Here is a 15,271-nt window from a genome sequence, read left to right as displayed (position 1 = left end):
ATACTGTAAGTGGAAGAAACAGAAAAGTTGCAGCTATCAATACACCTTTGAAATGTTTGAGGAGCTATTCACTTTGCCTAAACTTGTTACCCTGCTAAGTGGAACTAACAGTCTTGGTTCACTACTTAGACTCCTAAAATGCATCTAGAAGGTGAACGGGTTGTTCAAACTTCTCACAGGAAGCATTCATTCCCACGTGTTAGGCTGGGTGTCAGTGAGATGATTCGACGAGGGAAAAAAACCCAAGCAATGCAAATTTTTTAAGAAGTGCCATATTGTGCACACACACTTGCTTGGGAATGCCTCCATGTTACTGAGTGAAGACTTCTTTTTTTTGCCTGGAAAATCATAAGGGAAAAAAAGAACACAAAACAATTCTATTTACCAAGTCTAAGACATTACTGAATACTTACTTTGGACAAACTTAGTTCAGATTGTTGTATTTTAATAAAATGTTTTGCATAGCACAAGATCAAGAGACAGACTGAGATAACAGATTTGAAAGCTTACATTTCAACCAGAAGTCTTTCATGAAATCTAAATTCTGCTAAGGTGTTTCTAACACAAACCTTTGTAACATTAGGCTAATACCAGGGCAAGTTAAGAGACAGTATAGTACAGAGAGCTGCTAGTTCAGAAACTCCAGAACTCCTGCAAAGTGACAAAAAGTAGAAAAAGGTAAGAGCAAGTGCTCTCAGAGAAAATTAAATCCACAGTACTGTCATTAACTGTAGGTTACTTGGATAGAACAATTCTGCATCTTTATCCAAGGAATCCTGGATACTCTATTATAGATTAAGCCAATCAGTGGGAATGCATCTGAAGATTTATTTAATTACACAATCTTCTTTCTCTTTTCATGGCTAAAGAAATTATATGCAAATTCTAAAATAAATGAAAATACATGACAATTAAGTACTGTTCTTACTCTGCACTTTTTAATACTGACCTTCAATTTTTAATCATCCTTTACTATCTGCAGTCTTAACAGAAAACAACCCAAAACCTTCAGTTTACACACACTGAAGAAAAAAAAAAAAAAAAAAAAAAAAAGCCAAAAAGCCCTGTGCAGTTTTTATCTACTCTGAGCCACTCCTTGCGCATCCAGTGCGATGTCCCACAGGTTGTTTTTTTTTACCTTAGGCATTGTTCAATGGAGAGACTCTTTCAGTTGGTGCTTTTTGCATGTTCCTCCAGCTGCCCAGTGGCATGCTTTCCATGACAGATGCTCTGGCTTCATTCTTAACATATGTTCCAGATGATAATTCCATCTTCTTTTCTGGATAACTTTAGAGCCAAGGGGTTTTTGAGCTGTCTAATGAATCTTGGCATCTGTTATAAATTCATTCCATTTAATACATAGTATTTTTCTAAGGCATTTGCTTTCAAAGGCATTTAGATGTCTGTACCTTTGTTGGATTTCCAGCTTTCACATCCATATGTTGAGATGGAAAGAAATATCTGAGTTGAAGTTTCACACCCTGGTCTTTAAAACATGGATTTTTATGACCATATCTTATTTAGTTGGTAAATGAAACTGTTGCCTTGCCAATTTGCAACACTAGCTCCTTACTGAAATCCCCAGATGACAGGCACCTTACTACCAACATACATAAATTTATTCCCTTCTTGTATTCTTTTACTTTCCAGTGTAGTATTTGAGCTGAGAGCTTCCAGGGATTAATTGTATTTGTCTAGATTTTTTTTTTTCCTTACAATTACATAATAGCATTGTAAACAAAAAAAAAAAAAAACAAACAACAAAAAAAAGATAATGCTTTTCATTTAACTTCATCTTCTAATCACTGAAGGACAAGGACATGTTGCAGTATCTCAGAAGTTACTGCAATTACCACAGAATTTTTTCTTTGTTACAGAAACGTCTTATGATTTCTTAAGTAATTAAGAATTACCAATCTCTCCAATGTAAGCTTTCAGCATTTTTTTTTCTGAAACCCTACCCACACATTAAACTTTCTCTAGTTGTTTCTTCTTTAATTGTATCTAGCGATAGTTACTTCCTTTCTATACCCAAACTGTTCATATCCCCAGCCTAAAGAGCCTAAAAGCCCCAGACATCTTTTAAATGTCTCGATTATCTGTATCCTTCCCATTTTATCAATTGCTTTCTACCCTCAACAGGCCCACCAGCTGCTTAGAACCATGCAAAAATAGTAGCATTTACCAGTGACTCTTTCAAACAAGACCAGAGAACAACTGTGGCCAAGGGAAAGGTGTAGCAAAACTGATGGGGGACTTTTACGCTGGGAATAACCAATAGCAGTTACAGTATGAACCAAAAGGAAAATACCTGTAAAGCATTCTAATTCATCCATTTTTATCATTTCAAACCAGGAACAGAATTTCTAACTACAGTAGAAGCTGAAACCATCACTGCATGTTTCTCTTTCAGAAATGAAAGCGCTCTTCAGCACAGCATGAGCATAAAAGTCTATTTCCTTGGAGACTATCCTTACAACAGACACTGAGAAAGTTCTCCTGATCTTTGCTGCTCTTGGTACCTGGTCCATATCCTAGGCTCCACAGCAGCTCACACCATTCTATAGTTAAAAAGGCACATCAATGCAGTTAAAATTGAAAAAAAGATCCACCTCTTTTCTCACAATGAGGACCTGAGGAAACTGCCATCTTTACATGCTTTGTTGAGTCCTATCTTTCCAATCTGAAGCCTCTGTAAGGCTTTATGTGCACTAAAAGCATTTGTATTTAAGATGGTGCATTTTTAAACACCTTTCTCTTCGTATATGGTATGTTCTAAATAGCATTTAATAATGTATTCTTCAAGCATTGGTTAAATCACGATGCATTGAATTTCTTGGTAGAGAGTAATTGTTAATATTTATCTATTCTGAGGAAAGATTAAAATGTTAATGAATCGATTAATTTGTTGCTTTGTGTATTAAAAAATAAAATATGCACACTCTAAATAAAGAAATACAAACAGATTTTCAAGGAACTCCGAAGAAGACAAGCTATCTGGAGCATACTTAAAAATGTCGATTGGCAAAAGACAGAGATTGTGGTAAGCCACCCTTTTTATAAACTGTGCATTGAATCAGCATAAAACCTTCCTCTAGACTTCAGCTACAAATATATTGACATCAATAGTCTACCAACCACGGATGGCTTTTAGGGAATAAAGTGGATTGCAAGAAAGGAAAGGCTATGAATATGCTAAAGCTCTAATGCAGGATTGTATTTACTATACAAATGACTATTGTGAGGCAATTTACCAGTGACAATGATTTCACTGAATATAAAGACCTGCGACTTTCTATCCAGCAAAACTCACTTTATTATAGAGATATTTTCCTTTTGTAAGAAAAGGTCAGACACACTATGGATGACCAGACAGTGATGCTTTTGCACTCATGCTGCCTCTAAATAAAAAGAGCTTTTTTTTCTCCTCCTATTTTACCCAGCTCTGGAGTAGCAACTTGTTACCTCTTTTACAGGAAAATTCATTACAAGAAACCAACGCAAACTCAGATTTTATGTCCTTATGTAAGAATAAGTTTAATTATTGAAGTACGTTCCTCAAAAACACTCAAAATACCTATTAATTTTAGAATTTTTTTGAATGTGACCTTGTTTGAGTGGGTCAAGCTTTTATTATCAAAAGTATACTTATTATTATTTGCCTATCTACAGCAGATTATTTAAAACCTCACTACCAATACACTCAACATTTGTAGCATTATCTAATGACTATACTGATACCCGGGAGGCTGGCACAAAAAAAAAACCTTGCTTAGACTTATATGTAAGTATGTATTACACAGCTATTATACACCACAAATAACACAGTATGACCATAACCATTTCCCTAACTCTCTCTTTATAGACTAAATAATATCTACAGCTATCTTCTTGGAGAGGATGCAGGGGAACACAAAGTGTTAGAAAGGATCCCTAAAAAAAGCTGGGTTGGTTTGGTTTTGGTTTGGTTTGGGAGGGGGGGGAGGTGTTGTGGGGTTTTTTGTTGTTATTTTTATTTTTATTAGAAAAGAGAGATAGCATTATGGTTGTGGCAAATGGGAAGCTACAAGGTATTTGTATGTGCCTGGAGAATACAACACTCATTCACCATGAAATTTATCTATTTGGTCTAATATCAGCATGGTTGCCCATACTGCTGCACATAACAGCAATTCCGTGTCTCTGGAGCAAGGATGGTTGGATCAAGTGAGGGAAAAGTTCATCAGCTCTACATAAGCCTCTTTGTTCCAACAGCAGTTCCACATAAAATCCTATGCACATGGTGTAAACTGAATGTGTAAGATCTTGGCTGTGATTGAAAACCATCCAAAGGGATCCCAAATACAAATGTTTACAACAAAAATTAATTTCAAATATTCATTGTGCAAGCTAAAATTACAAAGAGCTTGAACCTGCTCCAAATTTTGGTATATAACCAAACAAACCCAGAAGTAAACCTGCAAAGAATGAATTTTAGCCAAAACCTACTTTTACAGGCATTCTACCAAATGTAGCAGAAACTCTATGGAAAACTTAAGAGGCTTAAAAATTAACATTATCTGAAGTTTCACTGATTGTCTACCAACACAATATGTATATTCTGAACTCTGAGAACCATAAGTATAATTTTAATCTTCAGTAATATCCAGAAGCCAACAACTCACTAGCCTCAGAAAGATATCTGTCTATCATAAGCTTTGGGTGGTTTTTTTGGTTAAAATACTCTTTTTAAACAGCTTTCAAACTCTAAACCCAAGAGGATTACAAAGCTACTGTATCATTTGGATTAAGGAACCACTTAATGTTTCAGACATTAGCCAAGTCACTATTCTGTTAAAAATCACTGTTTGATTAAAAACTACAAACACACAAGAACAGGAACTAGCTAACCTCCTGGTGGCATTTTTTAATTCAATCACGTTTAGGACTAGCACAGAGAGTAAATCAATGGAGCTCTTCTAAACATGAACTTCAAAGAAAACCATCTAGAAATACCATCTAGGAATACAAACTGGTTGTGCTGCAGTCTGGTTGTAGTGATAACCTAAGTTTTAGGTGCAGTTTTATAACCTATTTACTCTTGCAAAGGTAGGGGTTGCCACTAGGAGGAAGCTGTCGTGCCCCTCGGTGCTGCCGCTCACGCATTCGTGTGTGTGCCAGCACTACTGTTTGTGCAGCTACACAGTGAGTCAGGTCAGGGAAATGATCCATCTGAAAGTTAGCTGGGAAAATAAAAATAGATTCATTTTCAGCCAGATAAATTTCCTGGTATGATTCACCATGTCACCATCACAAGCACAAGTGCCAACACAACCAAGCAAGAAGAGGACATGACACTTCCCCCATTTCAGCAACAGCTTCCACTTAACACAAGTTTCAAGTAAACATGGAACTGCACCTATCAGGGGCAAGTTCACAAGCTCCTAATTAAAATACAGTAGTTGCTGCTGTTTCTCAAGATAAGAATAAACTTGCTCAGAACAGTTTCCGATGTGTTAGTCGGCATACATAAATGGGCATGATATCATAAAAGCCAGCACAGTTCAAAACAAAGTGAGTGAATACTAGCTTTAAAGTAAAGCAATCAATGCTGTATGAAAGCTCACTATTTTGTAAGTATTTTCATGCGTGTAAAAGTTATACCACTAATCCATCTGCACAGTTTCGTCAGGTCAAAAGAATGTAAGTACAGGTAGAGATGTTGTCATGTTCCTATGGATCACCCTCCTAGTGATTGCTGTTCAGGGGTTTCCTCCAGTCTCTCTGGAAGACATCTATCTAAAAAACTAACCTTAAGAATTGATAAAGGACAACTGGTTTTTCACATCTTATTAACAACTCATTCCTTTGTACGCCCTAACAGATTTCACCTCTTCCTCTGCAACATGTCAGGAGGATAAACGAAACCCAAAAAATCCACTGCTTCTCCATCAGGCTGAACTTCAACTACTATCAGACTCATTCTACTTCCTATATAAACAATTACATTTTAAAAACCATGAATATTCAAACATAAGGCACTCAGAAGTTTTACAAGGATGAACAAACTCACATTCAGGAAGTCTCTGAGGTGAAGTAGCAATACTATGTCCATTTTATCTGAGAGAAACTGTGACTTGGACGAATTCAGGTTAAAATCCACAATACTGAGTGCCAAATTTAAGATACTGTTGGCCCAATTCTTTACATAATTTATCATCTTACATGTCTTTCTTCATTACAAACATAGCTGTCCCTGAGTTTATCGCAACCAAAAGCACAGAGCACTTGTATAAAGTAGCAAATGGATCTCTCTCTGGTTGTGGTGGTCTCATTATCTAGGCCTAGTTAGCAGCTATCTGTGAAGACTGTTCTGGTTTCAGTAACTTTCTTAGCGTGACAATGTAGATAAAAGACCAGCAGAAAGCTATCTAATTTTTACACTTCAACTGTTCAAATGTGAGTAACTGAGGATTACGCAGTTTGGAATTTCAACATAAAAATGAAACAACTAATGAAACGGTGAACTTCCTAATTTTACACAGTTAACATGCTACCATATTGTAATTAAATATTTTTTGGGAAGACTACCCCCAAAGGCAAGACAGACAGTATTTTAAAAGTGAACTTCTGAAACCGTCTTGAAAAAGAGGTGTTTTCTTATCAGCATGCTGGCATGTGACACATCCATTTCCTATCTTCCTACCAGTTTTAAGAAAGCACTCTGTAAGAAAGCAAACTATAAATTTAGAATTTATGGTAAACAAGATGTCAGTTGCAATGATCTGATTAAAAAGAAATGTACTTAGATTTATAAAAAGTAAGCTAACACTGCCCTGATTTGCAACGGAAGTAATCAATATAACACAGACTAGCGGGGACATAGTTAGAGATGGTACTGAAGACGACTGGAAAAAATGAGACTGGGGGTACATCTACGTTATAGATAAGGAGTATGCATCCAAAGCAAATCTCTCTCAACTATTACAAGCTTTGGCTTACACTGTGACCACACCTCATACATTCCCACTGCCAAGAGGCTCTCAGTCCCTAGGAACAGACATGACAGTGAGTCCAAAGCAAAGCTCTGGAAACACGCATAGATAGTGTGGACACCAAAATCTAAGCACCTCTTGACAGATTTGCTCCTATTGTGCTGTATTATGTGCTAATGGAGACCTACCCTGAGACTCGGCAAACCCTCCCAGTGCAAGCCAAGGTCTGTGCTGCTGGAGCAACACTGTTTTGCCTGCAATTTAGGAAAAATCAAACTGCTCTCAGTAAGTTGGAGGTTGAATAAATCCCAGGCACTACCACCATCTTCTCTCCATGTTTTGGTGGGAAAAAAACTCTAATTTTGTCAACAGATTGTAGAGATGCTCATGAAGGGTCTACAGTTCCTCCAAGAAAACAGAACACAACCAAGACAGCACTCGAGTGGTTATAAAACTTTCTTCTCTTGTCCTCCACCTTCTATTCATTCCCTAAGTCATCACTAGCCTGATCTCTTCCCGAAACTTATTTTTCGATATCTCAATTTGCAGTCTCAATTGCCTCTTTGATACTCGTGCCCTAAAACTTTGACTTCTCAGTCCAGCCCTAAAACTCCTTCAGGACCTAGTTTCAAGTCACAGCTGTTGACCTTATTAATGTTTTTGACAATTACAGCAGGGGTACTATAAAAGAAGTGGGTCCCACAGAGGCATAAGCTGATTGACCTAGCTGAGGTGAGAACAGGTACATGGATTGCCTTTGAAATAAAAGAAAGCACAAAGACGTGGGAGATTTGTTGGACTGGCACATAGGTATATTGAGGGAAGATGATGTTTTAATGAGGCATCAAAAGCCCTGGTATTGCAAGCAAGTTATCCTTACAATAACAACATCTTCAATGTGAAAGTAACATAAACACAAATGAATTTTAGTTTATCAACAGTTTACAGTATGCCAAAGGTATTACACAGCGTGACTAAGCTTTAAGTAAAAACAAAAAGTAGGAGTTTTATTAAATAGAAAACACATATTTAGGAAACAGTTCCTCGGAGTCTTCCCCAACAGCATACTTTCAACATCTGCTGGTCATGCAGTACTGCCAGGCCAAGAGAGTTGTGAGCAGGAAAAGGACAATGAATTGTTAACATCTTGGTTCCCTAACCCCTGCAACAGAGAATGTTAACCTTGCTTCTTTAAAAGTATTGCCCTCACGGGTAACAAACTGGTATGAATAAGAGAAACCAGTATGAATGGAGAAAACCTTCACAACACGAGCAACAAGGCAGCGTTCATTACATAGGAAATGGAACAGACAGAACATGCAACCCAGTGTGTCCAGAATACTCAAAAAAACCCATTGCCTGGGCATTTTCCTGTGTAACAAGAAACTTCCTGTTGTCAGGAATAATAAAAGCACTTTTCTACCATAAAATGCAGGGCATGTGGAAGCCCAAAGCCCAAGGTGATGAGCACCAGAAACGTGCCTCACAAGCCACTGAAAGGATGATAATAAACAGGGATTCTGTCTAGGTATTGAATTTGTTCGACTTCTTTTCAAACATCTGAAAATCAACAGCACCAAGGTCAAACATGTTGACACCCCCGTGAACGTTCCACATTAATAATACCCTATTAATACAAACATAGGATAATACCTTCCTCCCTCTGAATATATATTACTGCATCTTCTACCTGACTTATTAGTAGTAGGAACTAATATATCTAATCAAAGAACATGCACGGAATTTTAGCCACTATCTTCTACAATACAGCTCCATCTAGAAGAGCATCATTTTTACTAATCAGAATCACAAGCATACAACCATTTAAAAACTGGGAACAGGCTGTACTACAGCTACATTGAAACAAAAACAATTTAAAAAAAAATTAGAAAATTAATCAATCATGCACAGCTATCTAAACTGGCATTCAGCAAGGATATTGCAGAGAAAAATCCTGAGACTGTTTAAAATACCTTGCGTTTCAGGCTTCAATTACTATATCAAACTGCCTTTACCTGCAGACACTGGTAATAATCCAAGGCAGAGAGCTGCAAAAATAACACCTCTCTACTACCTAAAAAGTACCTGGAATAAACAGTTATTTAGCAAAAAGAACACCCCACACTCATCCTAGTTACATCAAGTTTAAGATTTTCACATGATTCTGACCTTCCTTCAGGGAAAAGTAAGGTTAAAAAGGTTATAATTATTCCAAAAAGAAGAGCTTGGTACTCAAGTACAAAGTGAATGGGACAGAGGAAGGACACAGAGGGCCCTTCTCTTCCAGTGGGGTAGCTGCAAGAAAACAGCCTCTAAATACACAGATCTCTGCTCAGAGTCTATATGGAAGCAAAAAAGAAAAGTGTGTGAGGTTTCCCCAACTCCAAGCAACTTACAGATTTACCTAAATCCATTTCTACACTGAGTGCATGATACAGAAATCTCTGAGAACTTAAAAAAAAACAATCTAGTTTAGATATCTGGATGCATAAACATTTATATAAGAGAGCTTGCACTGTCATTTTTTTCTCTCTTTGGTCCTCATGGAGCTGTCTCTTTTACAGAGATATATTTTATTGGAAATTTACTGTAATACGTATTTTCTTTTCATTGGATAGAATTGGAGTAGAAAGATTATAAGAAAGGCTTATTTAGTTTCAAGTGGTTCATCAATGAAGACTTTACCTTAAACTACTATTCACTAAGACAATTAGAAAAAAATAGTTTAAATTTCTTCTACTTTGTGTAGCAGATGTTCAAGATAGGCTATGTAAATTTGTCTTTGTTAGAGGTGTGTTAAACTACTCAAATAATTCAGACAATCTGCAAACAAGATTTCTGACAGGTTGTGAATAACACTCAATTAGTACCATAACTTCTGAGATTAATTTTTCAATCAAGGCATTCCTGCCCCCACCCAAAAAAAAACCAAAACCAAAAAAAACCCCCATAAACATACCACATGAACTCAATTTCCAGTGTGTATTTCCAAAATTAACATCTGTTTGGTCTTGGTTCAACTGTAAAACCCAGTGTCCATTACTTAGTTCTTTTTCTGGATTTGGGGCGGGAGGAAGGGAGGGGAAGACATGTCACTTTAAGACTGTAAATAATTTGTACTTTAAACAACAATTGTATTCTTATTTGGAACAATAGATTTATTCCACTACACTATTTATTCTTCTTGATAGTAGATATAACAACAATAAATATTTTCCACATGGTTATTTCTTAAAAACCCATGATACCTGCATCATGTCCTGAATTGCAAAAAAGAAAACAGACCAGCAGTTGAGTAAATCTCATCACAATAGATCAAAACACATCTTATTCTATGAACTCTATGAGTTTAGAAATACTAACACTATTTCAGGTAATTCAATTCTGGATACTATGTTATAAAAAGCTGTATTTAAAAAAACCAACCAAACAAACAAATATTGAGTGAAAAATGGTATTATGGTATTTCAGTAATATACTGTTTACAGGACAATCTTATTACAGGAAAGCTTCGTGACATCTGTTTTTTTACCACCATCTCATTACATCAAACTTCTTAAGTTATCATGGTTAAGCCACAGCAATTTTATACTTCAGTTCCCTCTCTATAAAATTGATATACTTCTCACTTCAGGTGAGCACTGTGAGATAAAATGAGGACATCAAAAATTATGAGACTGTATTAAAGTCACCCCCATAAGCAAGTCAGACACATTATTCAATATAATTTGGGTAAAAATATATCATGTAAGCTATGTAAAGATTGCCATGACAAACAGCATTATCTAATGTAACACACTTGAACGCAGAAGCCCAAACAGAGGTCTGGTAATTGCAGTATGACAACAGAAGCACTGACTTAAACTGACAACATTTTGCTTTGTTTTTAAATAAAGATTTAGCCATCTTGTTATGCAATACACATCAGGTATATTCTCCTGAGATTAAAAAAAACCAACAAACTTACTCTTTCAATTAAAGAAAAAGTTAGTTGACATGAAATTTAAAACTGGGTCCTTTAAAAAGTTAGCATCTGTGTCAATTTTTCCTTTGTCCCAAATGATCTTTTAATAACATGGTAACAAAGACTCTTAAACCTTTTCATATGTTTAAACTAATTGAAATCTTGTGCACAGGTTATATATAAAGAAATTAGGTTGCAATTAAGCATAGTTATTAATGATTCTTAAATCTAATTGTTGTCACTATTATAGACCACAGACAAGGTCAACTCTACAACTCAGGAAACCAGCTCCAGCTTTAAAGAAAAACATACCACCTGAATTATATGCATAAAACCCACTTTTGTAATTATATAGCTCTAATCATACTAAGCATGTTCATCTATGTAAAAAACCAGCTGTTTCCAAACTATTAGGTTAAAAACATATCCCCCTGTAAAACATTAAATTTAATTTAGTAAATACAGTAAAAACACGTTAAGTAAAATTAAAAATACTCTTACAATAATTTAAAAAAAAAACCACTCTGCAAAATGTTGTGCTTATAAGCAAATCCAAAATGTAAATCATTTCAGCAATTATTGCAGAGTCCTTACACTAACTGCATAAATGTAAAATATGTGCTTTAACTTCTGCATATTAGCAGCAAGGTTCAGATCACTGTATTTCAGATTTTTGGTCAAGATCACTTCCCTTTCACCTGTATGCATTAGAAGGAAAAACGCTGGTGTCATCTAATATGGAAACTTATAAAGCAAGACAATACATTTCCCTCCTAATCTGGTGACAGGAATAACTGGAGAACAGAGAAAAGAAAGAAAAGTTTTCCTCTCTGAAACAAAACACACTGAGCCAGTGAATTGCAAGAATATCTTTGCAGCAGCACAAGAACACAAGGCCATGAGATGCTAGGTTCTTATCACGAGATCCGAGACATTGTCACAGACAACCATAAGACTGTCCATACAAAATACATTCCCGCTCCTCTCTTGTCTGAGCAGAGACTCCGCTCCAAGACAACTGCTACGCTGGCTCTCCGCTTGTACAAGTTCTGATGTCTCACAGGGTACATCTGCATTAGTACTTTAGTTCAGATAAGGAGAGCACTTTTGCAACAAATCTTCCTATCACCCTAGTTAATGCACTTTCGTTTGCTGCATGGAGCAGTCCTGGAGTGCACAAACCTGGTTCCTTTCAGATGAAAGTAAAAACCACAAGACATACTCCAGGGGCACTGCCAAAGGGGCACAGGAGCAGACAGGAGCCAGTCCAAAGTAACACCCACTTCTCTTTGCAAATGCACTGAGCATAGAAAGGTATCAGGCCCTCATCACCGATTATTTCATTCTCTGAATCCACTCTCACTGGACTGCATTACTTGTTCAGGCAGGCCCAGCTACTGTGCTTCAGGGTCTCCTTTCACCTATGAGATGGGACCTGACTGCACCTGAGGTTCACTGAGCTTCTCAGGCTTTGCTTCCTCTTGGGTTTTGTGCCTTCTATTGTCCCAAGTTCTCACCTCTAGCCTGTCATCTCTGTCTGTTTGACTATTCACATGTAACAGCTTACTCTTCCTTGGTATCATCTAGTCTCACCACACTGAAACTTCTCCTAAGGACTACTCAAAGCCTGAGTATGACTCATCCTTAATTAAATAAACTTAATTCTGGCATTTCTTAACTTTGAGTGCTGGCTGGTTTTAAAATAGTAATACTTTAATGGGTTCATCATTTAAGCACACAGAGAAAAACAGAGCACTGAAGCCAGTGGTGTAGCATCACATCGACTCTTCAGTGCTCAACAGCAGAGTTAAAAGCTTACAAACATATAGCCCTCAGCCCTCTATTACTGGCATGGATACAGCACTAAGGATAATAAAGCAAACAGTTTCTCAGCACGTTTCACAGTGGTTAAGAATTGTAACACTGTGCCCTAACAGACCCTGTCTTCCCCAGCCTCTCCGTGTCACAGTCTCAACTTGGAGAGAGATCCCCCACTCAACTTTTAGTCCTCCCCTCTCATTCCTACATTCAGTTCACTTAACCCGCCTTTGTAATGGCCTATTTCATTAGCTGGCTCCTCAAAACCATTCTTCAGCCCAGTACTTCCAAGTCATCCTCATACTCCTTGACTGGGCTGTGAATCACAGAGAGCGATTGTTTTGTTCTTTTCCTTGTATCACAAACCTTCCTGACTGCTGAAGAGAACAATTTTAAAAGGTCCTAGACTATATCCACATGTCCAAGTAATTTAGCATAATAGAAGCAGATCAGTCAACTGAAGCAGCTGGTGCCCAGGCCGCTACGTTTCCAGCATGTAGGGTGTACAAGTTTCATGTCAAGTTAAATTCAGTCTGGAGCCTCAGATTGAACGTTGCACCACACACATGGTTCAGGGCTGTCCAAAGGACCGATCGCTGGGGCTGGAGTTCAGTTGGTGTCCGCCTGGAGAAGAGATCCCACGCTCAGCTTCCTCCAGGAGGAACCTGGTTTGTACCTACCAAAACCACCCTGTGAACTGAGCCAATGAGCGTCAAGTGGGGATGATGAGAGAATTCACTTTAAAACTGTAATAGCATGATAGCTTGTGGAAGCAAGACAGCTTTACCCAATCCCACGACGCTTCTTTGTACGGAGAGAGAATATTTAGCTGCCAAAATAAGAAGTGTCTACTGAGCATATTCCAACTTTCAGAATTCAGATTAAGTTTGGATACTTTTTCTTGGCAACAACAAAAAAAAGCACTTAACAACTTCGAGTCTCTTGCTCCACAGCAAGGTCAGGGTAGAAGTTGTAATTACATGAAATGTATAACCATTGAATTAAACGCTTACGAATTCTTGACATTGGAAAAAACCACTGCACTTTTCCTTTTGTTTTCAGAAACAAACAAAACGAATGCTTTAATCCAACAGCAACCAGAATAAGTCAGACACAGAAAATTAAGGACAATATTAGGTCTAATAAAAAAAAAAAAATCCCACTTAAACCTACACAGTTACTTATAGCCAGAAGGAAAAAAACCACCATACATTCACTCAGAATTAATTAAAATAAGGAAAAACGCATGTCATGAATTGTCTTTACTTAGAAAAAAAAAAAAAATTACTAACAAAACTGACATCAAAGTGTCAACTCAGTAGGCTTTTCTTCAAGTAATAGATAGTAAAACAGCATGAGGAAAACTTTTACTTTGCATTTCCGAATTTCAGATATTCGGTAAGACATTGAGTGTCATTGCACATTGTCCTTTTCTGGACCCCAGTGATTAATATATGCATATCCACTGCTCACAGAGAGTTGATATCAGGGTGTAATAAGAATGAGCGATATTACATGAAGGAACTGACATCATGTAGAAGAAAAGTATGTGGATCATCCTAATCATTCTAATACATTTGAAAGAAATTTATATGAAATAATCAAAAAAGGAAATCAGATACCCAAACTGAGTAAACAACAACAAGATGGGAAGGAAAAATAAATTAAAATTTTAAATAGTTCCTGTCACGTAAAATTTGTTATAAATATAAGTATATATTCCAAAATAGGAAGCAGGCCTTAAACTTCACATAGCTTAGCCCATTTTCATCTACAATACCCATAATGCATCCTGAAATACAATTTATGCAGGAATAATAACAGAATAATAAACTTTTTCTCTCATTATCTTGGCTTCTTTGACATTTAATGTCAATCTGCAATAACAAAGCTAATAATGATCTTTGTCTTCACACTGCTATTGAAACAAAGCATTTCTCTGTAAATTAAAGGGTAATTTTGCTCCTACTATTCCAGTCTAAATCTTTCTAAATCACAGAAGCTCATGGCATAAATCACCCTATAATCCAGATCACCTTCTCTCTGCAAGAGAGATGATGTTCTTTTGGAAATAATCATGTCCAGCAACCATAACCCAAAGCAGAGCAGCATGAAGCATGGAAGATTACACCCAAAGTTCATTACATTATACAAATGCCAGATATTTCTAGAGGTTTCCCATTCAAAGCTTAACATACAACAACCTTCCCAAATTTGTAAATCACATGGTGACATGTTATAAAGTGACACCTCAAGAATTTACAGGCATTCAAATGGAACAGAAAATCGTACTTTAGACTGGCTTATAATTAGGAATATATTCTTTAATCATATGGCTTCCAGGTCTGCAAAGTAATTAGGTGTATGCTGAGCTTTATGCAAGTATTATGTTGATTTTATGGGGACTACTTGCATTTGTAATACAAGCTGAGCCACAGTGAATGCTTTTGGCATCTAGGAAGTTTCACACAAAGTATCACATCTGCAACAGCTTCCAGGCAACCTTCTACTGTGC

At 36.8% G+C, this 15,271-nt stretch overlaps 1 protein-coding gene across 4 annotated transcripts in view; it reads right to left on the bottom strand.

The window, feature by feature from the left end:
- Positions 1 to 15,271, bottom strand: part of AKT3 (AKT serine/threonine kinase 3) — a 161,021-nt gene that overhangs the window by 132,241 nt on the left and 13,509 nt on the right. The gene's annotated exons all lie outside the window — the stretch shown is intronic.

The sequence above is a fragment of the Aquila chrysaetos genome, chromosome 13, assembly GCF_900496995.4.
Source record: "Aquila chrysaetos chrysaetos chromosome 13, bAquChr1.4, whole genome shotgun sequence".
Classification (NCBI taxonomy): Eukaryota; Metazoa; Chordata; class Aves; order Accipitriformes; family Accipitridae; genus Aquila; species Aquila chrysaetos.
Note: the sequence above shows the minus strand (reverse complement) of the source record. Positions and strands in the feature narration are given on the sequence as shown.